This window comes from Dermacentor albipictus, chromosome 1, assembly GCF_038994185.2.
Source record: "Dermacentor albipictus isolate Rhodes 1998 colony chromosome 1, USDA_Dalb.pri_finalv2, whole genome shotgun sequence".
NCBI lineage: Eukaryota > Metazoa > Arthropoda > Arachnida > Ixodida > Ixodidae > Dermacentor > Dermacentor albipictus.
The window spans coordinates 259,787,648-259,807,742 of record NC_091821.1 but is presented as its reverse complement, the minus strand read 5'-3'; the positions used below and the strand labels follow the sequence as shown (position 1 = coordinate 259,807,742).

The 20,095-nt window shown below is 44.1% G+C and overlaps 1 long non-coding RNA gene across 2 annotated transcripts; it reads left to right on the top strand.

The window, feature by feature from the left end:
- Window positions 1-4,293: 4,293 nt before the first annotated feature.
- LOC135902901 (uncharacterized) lies at window positions 4,294-13,305 on the top strand. Of its 2 annotated transcripts, XR_011511174.1 has the most exons (4): window positions 4,294-4,373; window positions 6,634-7,798; window positions 8,860-8,940; window positions 11,094-13,305. It is a non-coding gene; the product is annotated as an uncharacterized lncRNA (long non-coding RNA). The 2 variants fall into 2 exon arrangements; XR_011511173.1 differs by lacking the exon at window positions 4,294-4,373 and having other exon boundaries at window positions 4,476-7,798.
- Window positions 13,306-20,095: the final 6,790 nt, after the last annotated feature.

The following is a 20,095-nucleotide window of genomic DNA, read 5'->3' as shown; positions in this document are numbered from 1 at the left end:
TAAGGGAAGATGGTATCTAGCCGCGATGAAACAATGCTGTTCGGCAATATATATATATATATATATATATATATATATATATATATATATATATATATATATATATATATATATATATATATATATATATATACAGAGAGAGAGAGAGAGAGTGGTGGGTTGGTCTAAACAAAGAGTCTAGTATGTACCACCCGCGCCTTCGCAGCACTTTAGCTTGTGGTAAATTGGACCGCAGCAATTGCATTTGTTGTTGCTGCACACGCACGCTGTGGTAGACCAAGACAAACCAGAAGGCTTGAGCTTGAATACTTTGTATCGTACGAAGGTTTCATTTACGAGCGTTGGTCGGCGCACGAAAGCTCCACTGAACAAACTGCAGGCAGATCAACTTGCAAGGCAAAAGAATAGACCTCGCAGACGTAGTCCAGGTCCGTCGAGAAAAAAAAATAATTTGATATCAGCCGAGTGGTCGCATGAAAACAGAGTCAATGTACTGCCGTACCGTCTCGCAACGACTTGCGTTATCAGCCTCTTTTAACCAATAGATCACGGCAGCTGCTCATGCAACTGGGAATGGAATCCGCTCGACAGATCTTCTGCTCTGCTGAATGCAGAAAATAAACACACATTTCAAGGCACGGACGCAAAAACATACTGTTGACATTCTGTTCACATTCTGCTGAAAACCATCTGTACATTCGGAGCAATAGCAGTTAACCGTCAGATAGAGAGAATTTAGCGCAATGATATGGTGCAAGTTATTCTCCGACGCTGTGTTTCTCGCCGCGTGCTGGCGCCAACACCTTGAACAAAGCAAGCCACCAGTTGTGTCTTTTATTTTTTATTATTATTAAATGTGTGTAGGAGAGGTTGGCATCATAGGCGATGCCTTGTCGCTTAGACAAACAGTAAATAGCAAAGATCGGCCGGCTCAAACAAACAAGCTCTACAGAAAATTTAAAAGAAATGCAAATAAGAGACTGGAAGGGAAGAATTGTCATCCACCCCACTGTAGCTTTGTGCTACAGTCGGCTGGATGACAATTCTTTCATGAACTTTCCTCCCCCCTGAGCGCTCGCGCAGAACTCATTTGCCATGGTCAGTTTTCCAGCGTTTCGAGTTGTCGATTGATTCACCCACGCCCAGTGATCTGCTAGCCTCCTGGTGAGCTCCGATGGTACAGCGGCCACCCCGGTAAGGCGTTGGTCATGGGTTTGAATCCTGTAGCAGGACGAATTGTTTTTTCCAACAGCGAAGTATTTTTCTGAGAAACCGGTAAGACTTTCCTCTGTAGCTTCGTGCTACAGTTGGGTTGCGCTAACGTCTTCTTGCACTAAATATGCTTACCATTCTTTCACAAGCACATTCTCCCGCGAGACGACTCAGCTGGATTACGGCCTTCCCCCATGACAGCACAACAGGCTGTCACGTATCCGCGCCGCTGCGTTTCGCTTCTTTCCGCGTTCTCCTCGTTCACTATAGGGTCACAAAGCTGGGCTCTATGGGGACGCCATAGCTCGAGATTTATTTTAACCTCCTCCGCTCGGGCACTGGCGGCATTGCGCACCAATGAACTTGCTTTTCACTGTCATCAGAGTTAGACCCCCGCTGCCAAAAATATCAAACTGAAGAGTCTGTGCCTGTTGATTCAACGCCACAGCCGCTGAGCTACTGCTGTGGGTGGCTTACCCGGTGCTCTTTTAAAAGCGTGGAAGCTTTAATAATTGCGGCAGTCACCGGCCAATCCGCCGTCAGGCGCGTCATTTGCAAGCACCGCTCGAGGCCTCCACGCCGTATGTTTCACGGTGGCACCAGCAAGTGCCACTTTAGGACGGGCCATCGAAGCGTTTAATGAAGGTTTGCTGCTTATTAGCAACTGCACGATGCCGGAGGATCCTTGTCGTCGTACGTCAGCCTCTGTAGCCGCCTTTCCGCGCGCGCTATACTCAGAAGGGCTCGCGCAAATTGGCCCATTAGGCGAGAACGCAGAACAAGAGAGCGCACGAATCTGCGGAATAGTTTGCATGCTGATTGCATCCCCAGCCCCCTTCGGGCTAATCGGATACCAAGGGGCCGCCACGCTTGGAAGTTCCCAGGACGGGCTGCTCTTGCACAATGCACGCCGGCTTGGCGCCTCGTTATCGCAACTGCTTCACTTGATCGCAATGATTGTGGCTCTCGCCTGCTTCCTCCATACAAATTAAAGCGCATTGTCGGCTAGATGCAGTGGAGAACTCGGAGAACGCCGTTCTCTTGGCGTTATTGGCCGCGTCGCTTTCTTCTGACCTGCGTACAGAACTGAGTGCTACACCTCTAAAAGCCCTCGACACGTCTGCGTTCAATGTAATGAAATCAGAGGAATCTTGCTTAGTTGCAGGGAATCGGAAAGCGAAACCGGGAACCGTTGCCGGGAAGAACGGCTGTGTGGTGTCAAGGTAAACAGCAATCGGCATGCCGCACCTCACAAAATAGCAGAAAGGAGTATCTGTTTCTTTGCGACCGGTGCCGGGAAGGAGTCCTTTTGTGCTTCAGCAAAGGAACATTTCAAGTGATCGCTATATGATTACTGTCATTAGCATAAAAGCAAACATAGATATACAAATGCTTGTCACCTTCTAGCGACTGGTATAGGTTTTCTACGCTGTGCCCTGAAGAATAGCGCGTTTGTCAGCAAGCATGCAAATTTGGTTTCTTGCGTAGCAAGCAGTTTTGTTCCTCTCCAAAGCTAACACATATTACAAGCTTTGTCCCATATTTTTATGCAACGGCGCTGCTCTCAATTCCCAGTTCAGCGCCAGGCAAGCATTGCAAGATCATTAAGTAAAGCAATGAAAGGGGCCCAGCTGGTGCAGGTTCGTGATTACGTGGCGCTGAGTTTACGCTGGCAAAAAGATGACGAAGAACGAAACAAGGACGCAGACAGGCGAAGGGCAAACCGTTCCGTCCGTCGGCATTCTTGTCCCTTCTTCGTCATCTTTTTGTCAGTATGAAGCTCAGCGCAACGTAATCCTGGATTCCAAGATCACTCCTTCATTGGCGCCTTGAATTCAGCACTGGTCAACTACTCAATACTGCGCACACCCTACACTCTAAAAACTAGGAAGGGTATCGCAGGAGTGAAGCGGCCTGTTCACTCTTCAAAGCGTCGTTTTACTCTCACAAAATGTCGAGGAGAGTGAAATGCATTGTTCACTCTGTCACCAAGGAGAGAGTGAAATGTGCTTTTCACTCTCCCCTTCAGAGAGAGAGAGAGAGTAGAACTACTCTTGCGGCAATAGAGAACAAAACGTAGCGTAATCTTCTGCTTCAACTGTATAGGTCGCTGGCCCCGAACATGGCAATGTATCATTCATGCACGCTGAGCAAAGAACACATCGTTTTGCTTCTAAGATGATGATGCTGTGTGGTGTTTTGTGGCGCAAGGGCCAGGTGGGGCCAAAGAGCGCCATGACAACTGGTAATGTTAACGATCGATGTATTATGGAAGATGTGACTTGGCCGTAAAGCGGCCTAAAAATAGTCGCTGTAAAGTGCGTAAAATATACGTGCTATAAAATTATGGCGATGACTAATGACGAATACTATGAACATTCAAATCCATCGTAAAGGAATGATGCATTGTTTAAAATATGCGAGATGTTAAATTGCTTACAGCACTACAGCCTCGCCAGAGCCCTTGAACCACAAGGGCCTAGAGGCATGTGCTATTCAAAATAATTATCGCAGCGGCATCCTCTGAAGAGAGGAAGCGCTACGAACGTGTGGGGCTAATAACATGCAACACAACATCTTTCAAAAAACCTAGGACGGCGTTGATGTCAAAGAGTGGTTCTGGGCCAAGTAACATAACAGGTTGAAGGGGGATGTGGTGCCCGTATGCTAAGAGAAAATGCTTTTTTTTTCTTTCGGATTCGGCTTCCCGACACTCCAGTAGGACGTGGAGGACGGTCAGCCTCTCCCCGCATCTACCACAGGTTGGAGGCTCGTATCCCGTGTGTAAGAAGTTATGTGTGCCAAAAGTGTGTCCTATTCTAAGACGGCAGAATAGGACATCTGTCCGGCGGGATTTTGTTACAGGAGGCCAGAAACCTAATTGTGGCTTCATTACATGCAGTTGCTTCTAAGAGAACAGACCGCCGCAGTTCAAAAGAACGCGTAGCGAGCGCTCTACTTTTTCACTCGGATTTGCTCCACCGCGCGCGCGCGCTCAAGATCGCGGAACAACACAGCGCCGGAGAAAGGTGATCCCTACAGCGAGCTGCACCGCCGCCGCGAAGGCCAGCCAAAGGAGATCGTATGTCAGCCATCTCGCGTCGCTACGAAAACACGACAGTCGTTCGTCAAGCCTTGGATATAACAGCAAATCCTCCACGGTAAGTGAATTCTAACTTAGGTGCACATTCTACGTATATGTCATGCTATCGCCAGGAAGTCGTCGCTGCGCTTAGCCGACGCGATTGACAAAGGGCTAGGCATACGCGCTGTGTCTCTCCATGTCAATCGAAAAAGCCAGTCGTCGCTATAACTGCATGTGATTTTATCACGTTGCCGTTGTCCGTAAGAGTTTTAAAGATCGCAAACGCTGCCAGAACTATGGTATGTTCAATAAGACGCCAGGCGAGAGGACGCTTAAAATGGTTCGTTCACCAGCCCGTGATTCCGAGCCTATGCGGAGCGTGATTAGCGTGCGTTTTGTTTGTTTGAATTTATTCAGTTTAGCAGTCTACTGTGTACGGAACGCTGTTGAACTAAGGAATCACATAACAGAAGGCGTCATTTTGCTGGCAGCATGCTTTCTTTATAAATAAACCGCGCGCTTGACGGTGTCTCGCGCAGGGGGAATCTGCGACCACTGAAGTTACGTGCAGCACCAGTGCTAGTTAGAAACTTTGCCGCAGGCATTCAGCTGCATGCTGCAAGAGGTCAGTTGGGCGCGTTATCTTGAACTTACTGAAAACGCATGAGGAATCCATGTTTTATGCTGAAAAAAGTATGAACCCCATATAAGCGATCTTGCGCGCGGCAGCTACAAGCGACGCGATGGAGATGGCTGTCGCGTTCGCTCGTCGCCTACAAGTCGTACTCCATGCGAGCGACGATATTGAGCGACGCCTCCCCGTTGTTGCCGGCATGAGGGCTGCAATCACGCGTGACGCGTGCTTTAGTAATTTACGTTGATGTATTTTACTAAAAAAGTAGCATAAAATATTTCCGGAGGTCTTGCCGTAGGTTCTTATCCTTGCACGTATAAAAATTGAATCATTTGCTCGTTCCGCGCTACAATCGGTAGTATTTGAGCGATGTATGTAGTACATCTAGTTCCGGCTTCGTGCTATTGGCTAGTCGCTCATAGCACTTTCGGGCAACGAGCGATGATTTCTAGATTTCCAGAACCAAGCCATCTGTTCAAGCGACGGCCCGTTTTGTCACTCATCGCCGCCGCGCACTAAATCGCTCTCACAGTGTTTATCCCTAAGACTGAACTGTTTTTGCTCATGTATTAAAATGGTGTGGTTATAGGTAGGTCTGGTTTTGTCTCCTGTTGCGGTTTTCGTGCATGGTGCGAAACTGAAAGGATGCTTATGTCTGCGAACTCGGTGAATTGTTGAGCAGCTAGTTATGCATCGGCATCGAATATAACGGCTGCTGTGTGGAATTACAATTGCAAGGGCGCTTTGCATACGCTTATTGTTTTGGACATGCCTGTGCATTTGCTAATATGAGTTGGCGTGTCAGAGTTATGTCATATGAATAGCTAAATCAGCCTTCCTTTGGGGGTTACAAGCGTAATGTGTGCATTTTGCTATTGCATGGCAGATCAAAATGTGTTTATCGCTTTAATATTTTTAGTAGAGAAATAAAATATGAAAATAAAATGTTGCTTTAATTCCGTGTAACCAGTCTGTCGTACACAGAACAATAGGTTGGTGTAATAAACCAATAACTGCGGTTTAACTGCAACTTTTACATGTCTTCAAGAATCTAAAATGCTAGATTTCAAACTGCAGCAGTAGTCGGGTCTGTCAAAAATGAACTCCATTGTGCACCTCATACATGAAAATAAGTTCATGCTTTTTAGTAAGCTTAGATGCAGGCCGCAGTGAACTTTCTTGTTAGTATTGAAATGTGGGTAAGCTTGCCATAACAAGCCTCGTTGCCCTTTTTTATAGGAACATCCATATATCCATTGAACTGAAGGACAATATTTTCATCCCTACTGAGCATCATGTTTGCAGCTATAATCCTCAAATTATGGCTTCAGCAGTGGCACAACCAGGGATGGTGCGGGGGGCACAGTGGGCACGTGCTTAGGATGTGTCACAAATGGTGTTTGCGATACACCAGGCTCATGGCAGACCTATGATGTCTGAAAATGACCAATATTCTATTCATTAGCAGGAGTATTTTAACATTCGTGCCGAACGAGGATGAACTGTCCGTTATTTCTTTTTTGTGTAAATCTAAAATTGAAGTTAATTTAGCAGTTGACTGTTGCAGTCATTTGGATGTTTTGCATGCATTTCACTAAGAAGACTAAGAGCTAAGACTTTCTTTTATTGCCATGGCCTTGACTGTCTTGATGTTGTTTTGCACCATGCCCTTGTGTTGACTTTTGCATATGATATTTTTCAGGCACCCGCTTTATATAACTCAAGAAGGCAGCTGCAAGGACACGAGGATGTGAAAGAGCCAGTGGAGCGTAGTGCAGAGGAGCCAATGCCAAAAAATCAAAATACATTGCCATGCAATTTAGACAAGAAAACTAGTATGTGGGTATATTGGGTGTACCATTTGACCAAATGTAACCAAAATCAAGATACAGTATGTTACACCAAGATGAAAATTCTCACGTGCTCCAGGCAGTCATCTTAACATGGTATACTTATGTAATGTCTCCGATTGGAAAGTCAAATCAAGTATGTTCTCTGGAGACAAACACATAGCAGCAAGTGTCATTGAAAAGTTAGAAATGTGTTTTAAAAAAGCTGATTAGTTCTGAGAAGTGACTGCTTTTTGTCTTGCCTCTCAACAGATACATCCATGTGATAAAAAAATAGTGGTACAATGAAATTGCGTATTTGCTTAGTGACATGATACATACTTGCAATGAGCACGGTGCCTGTGTTTACTATAAAAAGCAACAGCCCATGCTTGGTTAGGTTAGGCCCACTACAACATGCAGGCATGGGTGATTGGCGCTTTTTTTATTTCTGTGTCGTAAGGTTTATTGACGTGCGTATAAGTGCAATGGCACGCAGTATGGCTAGTACAAAAAGGGGGGGGGAGGCAGATATATGTAGCTCACTGTACACGACACAGGGCAAAGGAAATCCGTGTTCAGCAACGATGTTAAATGCTATGTACGTAAATTTTACAACGCTACTCATTCGAAGTGCATACAGGTGCATACTGAAGAAAAGTTTTCCAGGGTACATAATTTAGTGCGTAATTTACACGAATTTTGCTCTAACCACTAGACATAATAATTTGAATATACTGCACGGAAAAACCTAGAGTGAATCAAATTTTGCGTCAGCTTCGTGTGTATAGATATAGTCTTTCCTATGCATTAGGTTTTTCACGTAATGCATTACCAGTTGACAGCCTATCTTATGTGTACTCTGTTTACATTACAGTTGTTTATTAGTTTACTCATTTGTTTTGCAACTTATGAAATGCCGGTGTATATATATTTTCAACATTTGACATAACCCTGTATGTTTTGTAGGGACAACCTAGGACGTGCATTTCTCAGCACCCAGTCAACTGCCAGAAGTGACTCGAACACAGGCCACCAGTAAGTGGACATCAGTTGGAATTTCACATTATGCAGTTGGCTGCTGCCTTGTACTGAGGCTTTTTTTTTTAATCAGATGGTGGTGTCGTTCTAATGTACATTTTGACCACAAAGGTGCGATCATGTCTCACAGAGGCATATATGGTTGCTATTCTCTGCGAGGGACGTGTTCTCGTGTTCGTGAAGCAGTTGTGTTTGGCAGTATTGTCGCCCAATGAGTCAGATATAAACACTAACTCGCCACTGCTGGGAAGTAGTTGCGAGAAACACAATATATTATGACGCTGTAAAGTTATTTCATTAATTCGAAGGAAAATTTTGCAGCAGGAAAAAAAGGTTGCTCTTCCAGGTAAACATGTCTTTTTCTCACAAGTTATTTAACCAAACCGTGGATGCGTGAAATTCATGACTTATGAATAGATTTTATTTCATCCTTTAGTAATGCTTCCAAAAGACACTAGAAATAGCATGTGACTACCTCTCCAATCAGCAGATCATAAACTTAGAGTCATAAGTGGTAGTTCCATGCAGTCTCGCACTCTATATAACCTTTCCTTTCAGCAGCATTGTAACTGGCGGCTGCGTTTTCAGAAGGAGGAGTGCACTTGGCACTGTATATGTATGTGTGAATTCGGTTTTCTTTGTATGTGTCGGCTCACTGACACAAACAGTGCAAAAATCAGTGGTACCATGAGGCTGATGACGCCTTCTGCTGCTAGAAATGCGGCACTTCATATTTTATAGTACTGCATGACATTTAAATCAAAGCTAGCACATAAGATGATCAAGAAAACTAACCGCTGTTATAACTGTTTTCCTCAAAGAAAGCTTGTCCTTTATGGACTGTGTTAATCTGAGCTCTCCACCGATGTTTCAGTAGTATCATCCCTTAGTGAGAGAGATTGGGGGCAATTAATCGTGTTAGTCTTTAAGTGGTGTCCTAATTATGTGTATTTGTTCCAACAAAGTTGTCTAGATTACTTTATTGTGTAGTGTAAAGCTTATGAAACCATCAGCAACTAGTGAGTTGCTAACATGCATGTGCATTTGTCACTATACAGGTGGCACTCGGCTGTACCACTGCAGTGCTGCTGAAATTGCCAGCACCAGCGGCTTTGCAACAGCTGTTTCACAGCATGTCGGTATGTGCTAATCTATAGTTTTGTTGGGATGAGTTAGTATTATAGACCACTGCTACTCTGTATTGTGACAGATCCATATGATAAGTGATGTAATGGGCACAGCGAAAACATGTGAATGTTTTACTATGCTACATAAAAAGGCTCTCCTTTTCGTCACTGGAGCAGGGGAGAAGAGCATGCAGGCACTCCTGAATGTACATATATTTCAAAACATGAGAGAGACATATATATATATATACACACACACATACAATTAAACTAAAATCAGGGACATTCTATCTTTCATTTCGAATTGACTTGTACAGCGCAAAAATACAACACAGACCACAGAGAAGCCCGCATGTTAACAGGTATGATACACACAATAATTCAACAGGTTTGATACTTCAGGTGTGCTATTTTATGCAAGGGGGAAGGGAAAGGGGATAAAACCAGAAAAAAGAGTGGAGTGGAAAATAAAGGAATCGTGCCAAAAAGCATGAGAAACATTGTGCAGCCAGGATTGCCAGCAGGACATCTAAAAAGCACTGATAAAATTACATACAGGGCAACCTTACGTATTGTTTGTTTCAATAAACTCAGATCACGTAAGAGTACGAGCTTTTTCCTAATTCGCCATTCCACACAGCATGTCTTTGTGACTATATGTACATGCAGATGATCCATAGATGAAAAATATTCAGTACAGTAGAATCTCATTACAAGATACACTTGGTTGTAAGAGACATCTGAAAAAGGTTTGGTTGGTTTGCCACATTAACAACACTGTACACAAGAGTCACCTTTGTTACTAACGACTTTTTAAGTATTCACTACTTCGAAGGGACACAACCCAGACACATTCACTTCATGCACCTTGTGTGCTCCGAAGGGCGTAAAGATCACGCAATCCTCACACAGGTCAAGTGTGCATGTCTCTTTAGCATGAACTAGAAAAGGAGGGCAACGAGGACAGTGCAGGGCAGAAAGTGTCGACAGTTGAAGCTGACGAGCGTCTAAGAGCACCTCAAAGGCACTGCGAGCAACAAGGCTTGCAAAGTGAAGTGTTTAACTTCCAGAAGTTAGGGAGGAAGCTAACACAATCTACAGTCACTAAAAAGCTGTGAATGTCTTCTTTAAAGGGCCCCTAAACCACCGAGGTTGAAATTCAGTTGCGGTGTTGCAGTTGTACATGTTAAGGCAACGAACACGTAGCCACGAGAATTTTTCAAAACGGTGCAGTAATAGTGGAGCTACGTGTTTGATTATCGAAAAGTAGTCCCCGCTCATTTTACTTTTTCATCTGGTACACGCCATCTGGACAGTATCGTCTTTTCCTCGCCTAGTACACCTCCAAATGTTACGGGACAGGCCATCACCAACGAGCTCTGTTGCTGCCGTGCAGGCTCGTCATCCTGCGAGGGGTGGCGCTAATGACCTTGCCAATACATTGGAACTGTATGGTGACTCTAGTTGAAGAGCCTCATAGGGAGACCCTTCCGTTGGCATTTCTGTTCTTTGCCCCCATTGGCTGCCCACAATGGCATCGCGAGCAACGCGACGAGGAAGGAGTGTGTATTTGCTTGCAGGCCTCGCTGGCAGTCGTACACTTTCGTTCGACCAATCGACAGCACTGGAAACTGGTGACATCATCAGAGACAGCCTGATGATGTCAGGACAAACTGGGGGGTGCAGGATAGGTCCAGACAGGCGCATGGGGTCGTTTTCGTCATATTGTGGTGCTCCCACAGTGCTACGCACTGTGGCGTTTGGCGTCGTCAATTGTGACGCCATTGTGATTTTGATGCGCATGTTTACTTGAAATGTTCAAAAAATGTCAAGTGGTTTAGGGGCCCTTCAAGTCACCCTGAGCAATTATTCCTTCAGATATATCTAAACATACTTTAGTGATGATGCATAATAAGCTGATCTAGTCTGGCTCCTCAGTGTTTTAAAATTTTTGGTTTCGAGAGACATGTTTCCCGTGCCTCTTGAGTATCTCTTCTAATGAGGCTTAACTGTAATGTAAGCACACAATTGTGTAACTCCTCCTGCAAGTATTATTCCTTAAGCCTGGTCACTGGTGTGCAAAGCTTGTGGTTAAGTTTTGATGTCCGTACTTCTTAGAGCTATGTTTATTAATTCAGGCTGTTCTTATTGGTTCTTCGATGCAGGAGACAATGCCTACGAAATTATTGGCCATGATGACGAGAGCTCTCAAGGGGCAAACGACATCTCTGTTGCAGAAGTGAGCCCGATACCACCTGAAGTTACCATGACAGGTGGCACGGCAGCAATAGATACAGAGACGGCCATGTCTACTGCAGCTGCAACAGTGTACGAGGCAAGCAGCAGTGTGTCAGCATCAGCAGCAGTGTCAGAAGGAACCACACCAGGCCTGGTAGAGCAACATGTGTGCTATCACTGTGACTTTTTTTGTAGTGCATTTGCTCAACATACAAAAGCTTTTCACCATGACTGTGAGCCAGTGTTCTTGTGCAGCAAGTGCGAGACTAAGTTAGGTGTTATAACACAGTACAAGCATCACTTTAATATATGCAAACATATTACAGTTGTTGCCTCCCCAGCCAGCCCACATAGCGACAACGTGGAACACATGGTGGGACACACCTCTTCCCCATTAGAAGATAGTAGAGACTGTCAGTGTTGTTGCTAGATTAACTGGTCTTTGTAGGCAACTAGAAGGACAACACAGGTGTCATAAGATTGTTGTTTATGTTGTTGTTGAAGAGGTAAAAAAGAAGTTTGATGCAGCTGAAGTGCCAACTGATATTGAGCAAATCAAAAACAACCACCTGAGAAAGCAACACTATCGAAATTTGGGTATCTATGTGCCGCCAACTCTGGTAAAGATGGCATGGGACAGAAGTGTGATGAAAGTCACACAGACACTGCTGTTCCATCACTGGTCACAGTGAGCACTGACTTGTAGGGCAAGAGAGTCAACTGAAACGAACATTATGGCATAGTGTCATGCTCCCATGTGACCACTTTCCATGTTATTTTGCATGATACAGCTCAACCTCCAGAAACGAGACTGCAACTTGTCTGTAAAAAGCTTTCACAAAAAATTATTCACAACACTATTAACACAGCAGTATTTTCTTTTTTTGTGGGTTCGAGGTTCCCAGGTGTCCATTAATGCAAAAATTGCGGAAAAAAAGAACATGTGTCGTACTTACACCTTTTTAACAAGTACGAGGGCGACAGAACTTTTCTAGTCATGCATCTTCATCATACTATCAAGTTTTTAAATGCCTTATAATTATTATTACCAGTTATATCTGAGTGCATTGTATGCATTTAGCAGGTGTAAAATCAGGTCAGTTGGATCAGATGCCTTATCTCCAAGAGAGCCCTATATTCAAGAAATTTGAATTAAAATAGGTACGTTACAGATGCAGTCTTTCAGCACTTTATAGCGTGTGGTTGAAGCATTGCTCAATGCTTTTGTGGATGGCAGTTTCAACCGGCACAGCGCTTGCGCTTTGGTCACGTGTCTTCAAAGCGGTGTTTACCATTTGTGTTGATCTGTTTGTGTATTCATAGAGCAAGTTTTTAATTTATATTTTCCGCATTCTTGTGCTTGCACTAAGCTTGTATAAGGCAGTTACAAAATGGGCGTCACTATAACGAACTGTTCTGTTGAGCTTACACTTGCAAATAATAGTGTTCAGATGGCCGCACTTCCATGTAGGTGCACCGATAGCTTTGGGTATGTTCTCATGTTTGTATAAATCTTATATAAGCTAGTTACAAATTGTATGTCACTAAGCATTGTGATAATCTTTAAAGAACTGCTTGGTTGGTTGTACACTTGTGAATTAGTATTGAGGCGGTGGTATTTCCATGTAGGCGCACTGCTATCTTTCTGTGTGCTCACTTGTTTGTATTAAGCATACAAGGGAGTTACAGCATGTACGTCGCTAAGCGCTGTGATATTTTTAAAGAACTGCTTTGTTGGTTTTACACCTGTGAGTAATAGTACTCGGGTGGCACTAGTCGTGTGTAGGTACACAGGGACCATTTGTATACATTATGCTCATGTAAAGCAGTTACAAAATGTATTTCACTAATCACTGTGATATTTTTTGAAGAATTGCTGTGATGGTTTTACACATGTGAATAATAGTGGTCAGGACACAGTACTTGCGATGTATAGTTGAATTTATACAGTGCCAAGACATGGGCTGTATACGTACCAAAAGAAATGTATGTCATTATATTGTTGTGATTATTACTGCTTGGATTTTATTAAACTCTAATAACATTTTTTCTTGTATCTATTGAGGTATGGCAATTTGTCATGCAACCAAACTGAGGACCTGAACTTGTGTATACAAATAAACAGCTAATTTAAGAGTATACTGCTCATATTCTGCGAAACCAGTTTAACAAATCTTGTACTACAATGCTGGAAAAATGACAGAACTGACAAGGATGTACAGAAAGAGTTCTGCACTGGCTGAAGGACTGCCCCACACTGGAGTTGGTAATGTTGCGTTTATTGGAGTAGAACAGTAAGTGCACTTCTATTAAAAATGTGACAGTCAATGCAGAAACATAAGGCAGACGAGCAGATGTGGCACATTTTTTTCAGGGCCCTCTATGCCTACTACTGCATTTCTAGTCTTCCTGTGCTCTTCGTATAAGCCCCTGTTCAGCCAAGGTTTTTACTCCATGACAGTTGTTCTACTGGGTTCGTAGCAATATTGAAGAAAAAAATGCAATGGTTTTCAAGAACTTTCGAGGCCCCGACACAGTAACTTCAAGGACCTCGTGCGATTTGTTTTGTAGTTTGGACAGGCAATAACTTGTTCAACAACATCGTTAACTTTAATGCAAACAAAAGAAAACAAAACAAATCGCATTTCACTGATTTCAAACATTTGAACGACTGCTAATTTGCCTTTCACCGCCAATCACTAAACGCACACAAGGAAGCATTTCAAGAAAGCGCTCTAAAGTTTTTCTGCAATAGCACTATTAACTACTTGGACCTGCAACATTTGCAGTTTTTGAATACTGTCTGGTTTGACAGTGTATGTGATGTCATCTGTTGCCTCAGCTTTTCACCACCAAATAAGCAAGTCATTTGTAATTTCCTTTGATTGTGTCTGTAGCTCTCGATTTACTCATCACGGCTTTTCTTTGAATGCCTCAACTGTTGAGCTTCCTGCTTCTGCTCCTCCAAGTACATTTGTCGCCGGTTCCGTGTGCCTAAAACTGGTATCTGCAGCTCCTTTGTAATTTCAACTTTAAGGATGTCGCTTTCCTTCTATTACCTCCACAGACAATTCTCTGTGACATGCGAAGAGTGTCACAGAAGGGATAAAGAAACGCTTGGCAATGTCTGCTAAGTCTAGCCAAGTGTACAAATTTAAGGACTTTCCAGTACTTCTAAAAATTCCAGGGTTTTCAATGCCTTCAAAATGGCATTTTAGAAATAAAGGGTTTTCAAGGATCGCTACAAACCCTGGATTCTAGCACCTAAATAATTTTACAAGCTTATTTTGGCATGGAGTTTGGAAATTCATGCTTTTTAGCTAACGCTGCACTATCTCTATACATGGAAGCCACGAGAGCGCATCATATTGGAGTAAAGAAAAATACTGAAAGCTTTTAATACCACTCTTTTTCTATGGAGCTTCGTATTGCCTAGTTAAGTTTACGAATGTGCCTGGTTTTGGTGGGCGTTTCTTCGACATTTTCTGTGAGAAGTAGATGACTAACCCCCATATTCAGAAATGCATCTTAATACAAAGCTCATGCTTGACTTTATATAAACGACGCCTGGTGCGAACGTCCCCAGAGGCTCACTGCCTTTCTTTTGGTGCGTTCACGGCTTGCGTCATTTAGATCAAGTCAAGCATGGGCTTCAAGTTATGATGCATTTCTGAATATGAGGGTAAGCGTGCGCAATTCCGGGCAACGCATTGTGCCATTGACACCGAGAGGAAACTGGGAAAACAAAGTTAACGCCCTATGCTCCTAAACTTTTGCCTACCTGTGGTGTGCGTGTATCGTGCAAGAAGGAACAGCGCAAACACCAGGACGAAAAAAAGCATCAACCACACCAGTGCTTCGTGGTGTGGTCCATGTTTTTGCGTCGTCCTTGCGTTGCGCTGTTTCTTCTAAAATGCTCAACCAACTAGCCGACAAGTCCATCCTGTGCATATATATTGAACACACGTATGAATGTAGATGGTCTTCGAAGCTTTTAGAACGAGCACTGCCACAGGATACGAGCAGTGCACGCGTAACAAGTGGACACATTAGTCATTTAAACATGCGTGCCAATGCATGTGACGCGGCTATCGGCATAAGCAGTCTCCAAATGCTGGAATGCATGCTCTTCAAAACGCTAACGATCCGCTGCTAATGCAGGACAACAGCTCACAGCGGACTGAACCGAACTCTAAACTAATGCACTTGAAAAGAACGCCTACACGGCAGCGTGAGGCACGTCGAAATGCCTGGTACTGGCGTCGCAGTTAACCACATACAAATTAAACTGGCGGAAAAAATAAACAGAAATGCTCACCAGTATACGCGCGACTTAAATTCACATACGTGGATGGTTGGCACGATACTTTGTATCTGCGTATTTTCGGAGAACATATAATGCATGGACTGGAAAAGCACTCGATCATGAGCTGAACGGCACATTTGTTATTTTCCTGGGGTGACGACAAGCCATGAATAGTTCTCACGTCATCGTCTACGTTGTATTCCTTCGTTAGTCGTAGCAAGGAACGGAAATGATGCAAACGCAAACGTATTTCAGTACACAACAGCACAGCACACTGCAGAGAAACTCCACCCACCGCAGCAGATTCCTCAAATACATTTGTTATATATATAACCTCTAAAACAACACGACTGCGCGTGGTGGCGCTGTGGTGTAATGGTTAGGTTGTGTGTTTTGAATTGTGTAGATGCGAGTGTACGCGGGTTCGAATCCACGTGATGTATCGAGCAATGTGGTTTTCCATAACTATGTGAATCCCTCGAGTATTGTGTTCTAATAAGATTATGTGTCTCCTGATTGTGAAATGTGCGAAGATAATTGCGGATTAAATGGTCATTCGCTTTTTTTTTTCTCCGCAGTGTCGTTCGGGACGCATAGGCCGATTCCGAGCAGTCACGCCTCATGGTAGGCAGCAAATACCCAGGAAAAAATGACTTTAAAATCCTGCATAACATTGCTCACGCCTATTCTGAAGGTCGCTTGGAATTGGGCCACTGAGTCTGAGGAGCCGCCTATAGGGAACGGTGTATCAGCGACCCTAATTTGATCTGATTTCCTGCCTGCATGCGTGGCCAGGACTTCGCTAAGAGGGTATTGGGAAGAGTACTAGCACTCTGTTTGGGAGAGTAGAAGTACTCGGTCTGGTGGAGTGCCATTACCCCTACGGTGAGAATATTACCACTCTGCGGAAGAGTACTTGCACTCCCTGTGGGAAGAGTATTATCACTCTGCAGAAGAGTACTAGCAATCCCTTGCGGTGGAGTAACAAAACTCTGTCAACAGGAGTTGACCTACTCTCTCTCAAAGAGGGTCGATCTACTCTCGAAAAGAGAGTGAAATATGGGACAAGCCGCTACTCCCTGAAAGGGAGGGCCCGGCACTCCCTTAGTTTTTAGAGTGTAGGAGAAAACACAATAAGACGTTCATCTCGAGAACTTTACAAAATAGACCAAATCATGCCGAAACGGTTGCGAAAGGTTCATAAATGCCGCGAAAGAACTTATGCTGACTTCTTGAAGACTACCAATTCGACACGTCGGTATACTCTCTGCGTTTAACAACTTTTCTATGCCTTCTATATCTTCAGGACGCGTATTATAGTCGTTATTACCACAAGGCACGCTACACCGAAACTTCAAGCGGAAACCTATACCCGGCTACCTTCCCAAGTAAACCGGCTCATGATTGTGTGCCTGTTGTTATTCCTCGCATTGTTCAGCGAAGAGTTCCATCACAAGGCGCGCGCGAGTGATTGGGAGACGCTTGTGTAAATAAACCATGGGCGGCCCTTAATTTACAAGTACAATTGCGTGCTTGTTATTCTGCATCCGACTACGCATGAATGACGGCACGCAGTGCCTCGGGCGGATTTGCAAATTCAATCAACACTGAACGTTGTACAAAGCCCTTGTATGTTTCATACAAGGAAGAGACGAGGACCAAGGAAGCAACAGGCATCTCTCGCATGGCCGCGTGGCAGCCTTGCGTGCGCTGCCAAAGAAAGGCTCCTTTTCGCGCCCCACCTTGTTAAGGGCGCGAGTTTTGTTTGCGTAGATGTTAAGCGGCGGTTGTGGCCATCCCCAGAGGGTCTTAGCGATAGGAGTCTGCCAGCGTAGCAAGGTGCTGCTGCCGTGGGAGCACAGGCGTGACCCGCGCCTTAGGAAAACAAGGCTCGCTGAGCCCAGCACGACTGCGCGAGGTAGGTTGCTCATAGTCGCCAATGTGAATGCTTCGCTCGTGTCGGCTCGTTTCCCTTTAGTCCTTGCGCATTTTCATTCCGAAAAAAAATTCATTACGAATGATTTACGATGGAAAACAAGACGTTGCTTGCTTTTTATACACGTGTATACCTAGATATGTCGAGCTTCTGATGAACCACCTCAACATTGTTAGGCAGTAATACCAGGTATTCCCGCTTAATTTAACATCTTTTTTGACAATCCTTAACGAACGGGGTTTTTCCTTATGCATGCGACTGACGTGCTTTATTTTTGCCATTTTCGTTTCAAGTTACCTTCTCTTTCTGTGGCAAATCGATGTTTCATTCCATTTAACAAGCGGTGCTTCAGTTGTTGCGACCACGCTGTCTCCGTCCACCTTGAATACCCCCGTGCGCCATTTATCTACGCTCTCTTGAGTGCAGAGGGATTGTCACCATGATCGTCAAGTTGCGCCCTGTGTCGGCATAACGTGAGAATTCATTGCGCTCCAGCCTATTCGTTTCCAATCGCCTACCCACCGCTCGCGACTGGCCATCCAGGTGATAACGTTCGCGGAGCGCCGCTTGGGTCTCTGGCGAAGCGCGGAAAAAAGAATTCGTCGAATTATCCTGGCTCTGTTTTAAATTCTATTTCGTCTATGTCAGCAAGAAACTAGCTTCTGCTGCTCTGAAAGCTCAGGTTTAGGCACTGGTCTCCTTCGCTATTTTTGCGGCCAGGATTTAGGCTAATTCTTTTTTTTTTTTTTTTGCTGAGGAATGATGCCGGTGTAGTTCCCGCAATATTCAAGAAACAGCGGGTACAGTGGCGATTCGATTCCGAATATGGTGGCTGAAACTTCCCAAGTGGCCTTGAACGAGCAGCATTTCCTCACTTCAAAACATGATTATTTTTTCTTACCCGCCGTGGTGACTCAGCGGCTGACCTTGTGCTGCTGAGGTCAAGGGTTCGAATGCCAACAGCGGCCCCCATTCAGATGGAGGCGTAGTGAAAAAACCGTTCACGTGTTATGCCAATATTAGTATGAATATTATTATTAACCAATATTAAGGCGTAAAGCTGTTCTTGGGCACTTTCAGAAAATAAATAAATGAAATATGAAATGAAATGCTTTAGTTGTGGCCAAAATAATTCGAAGGTCTTCCACGACGTCATTCCTCATTACACACTGCGCAGTTTTGTGACGTTAAAGCCCACAATTGAATTTTAGCTTTTTTTTATTTTTTCAAAGCACGGAGTAGTATAACTCCAGAATTTGTGGTCGTATATAGAAGGAACGCTTGCTGATATTGATTACACTTTTTTCTTTCTACTTTTCGTAGAAATAGGAAGAGAATCGTTTCGTGCTATTATTTTATAATAACGTTCTACGTAGATACAATCTCATGTACGTGCAGAATATACGGGGTGTTTCAGCGAACACTTTCAAAAGTTCTTCAAAAATTACCTGTGGCAGATAGCACAATTCTAGACCATGAGCTGGCCTGCTCGAAGAGGCGCGGACCTTACCTGCACAAAAGATTGAATTATATAATCGACGAATAAAAAAATTCACATGGTGTTGGGCTGCGGAGGACGTGGTCGTGGGATCAAATCCCGGCCACGGCGGCCGCAATTCGATGGGGGGATTGCGAAAAAACCCGTGTACTTAGATTTAGGTGCACGCTAAAGATCCCCGGGTGGTACAAACTTCCGGAGTCCTCCACTGTGGCGTGCCTCATAATAAGAAAGTGGTTTTGGCTCGTAAAAGCCAATAATTTAATTCTTTATTTCGTTCGAAGTGAATCCGCGTTACAGACTCCCCGACTAGAATCTGTAAATTGCAATATGTGCCATAAGCTAGCTTAAAACTTAATTAGTGGAATTTTTTATAATTATTCGGTTATGCATCTAAATTATTCGTGCAAGTGATGTCCTCCTCTTCGAGTAGACGAGATCATGGGCTAAATTATTGCGCTATCTGCCACAGGTAATCTTTAAACATTTTTGAAAGTGTTCACTGAACCATTTCTAATCGTAGCTCCCATTTAGCGTGTTTTTGGCGTTTCGATAGACTCTAACTGCGGCTTTAAGCGGTTTTTGATGGCTGAACTTGCGGTTTTCTTGCTGTTTAACTAGGAAATTTGATGTTAGAGAGAGTGAGAGGCATTTTCCATCAGAAAGCCGTTCACCTGCTTTATTTATAGAAGGGGAGGCGTATTTATACGAAGAATGTCAGAATTCGCAAGACGCATTGTTCGACGGCGGCAACACAAGAAGGCTTCTTACAAAGCGCATTTCTGTTGCGCTATTGAAGCCAAGCAAGCAGCTACAAGCGGATTAGCTCTGGGATATCCCATTTAATGCACCAGTACGTAATCTTGATTTTCATTCAAGAAAGAAAGACAGAAAGAAAGAATAAGAAGAAGCAATCTCGTTACTTCCTGTTAAGGGATTGCTTCTTGTAAAAGGATTGTATTCCACTTGCGCGCATTTCTCCCATTATATAGAATGTCAACTGAACAGCCCACAGTCACCGCTGAGCTCTAGCTATAGGAGTTCTCAACGGAGCGACATCAGGAAGAAATGTGCTGCAAACGCGGCGGAAAATTCCTTTGACCGACGCATCGTCGCTGCCCGTTCTGTAATTGGTGCGCCCGGTTTGACCAAACAAGCCGTCTCGCTGGAGCCTCAGAAAGCTGCGAGT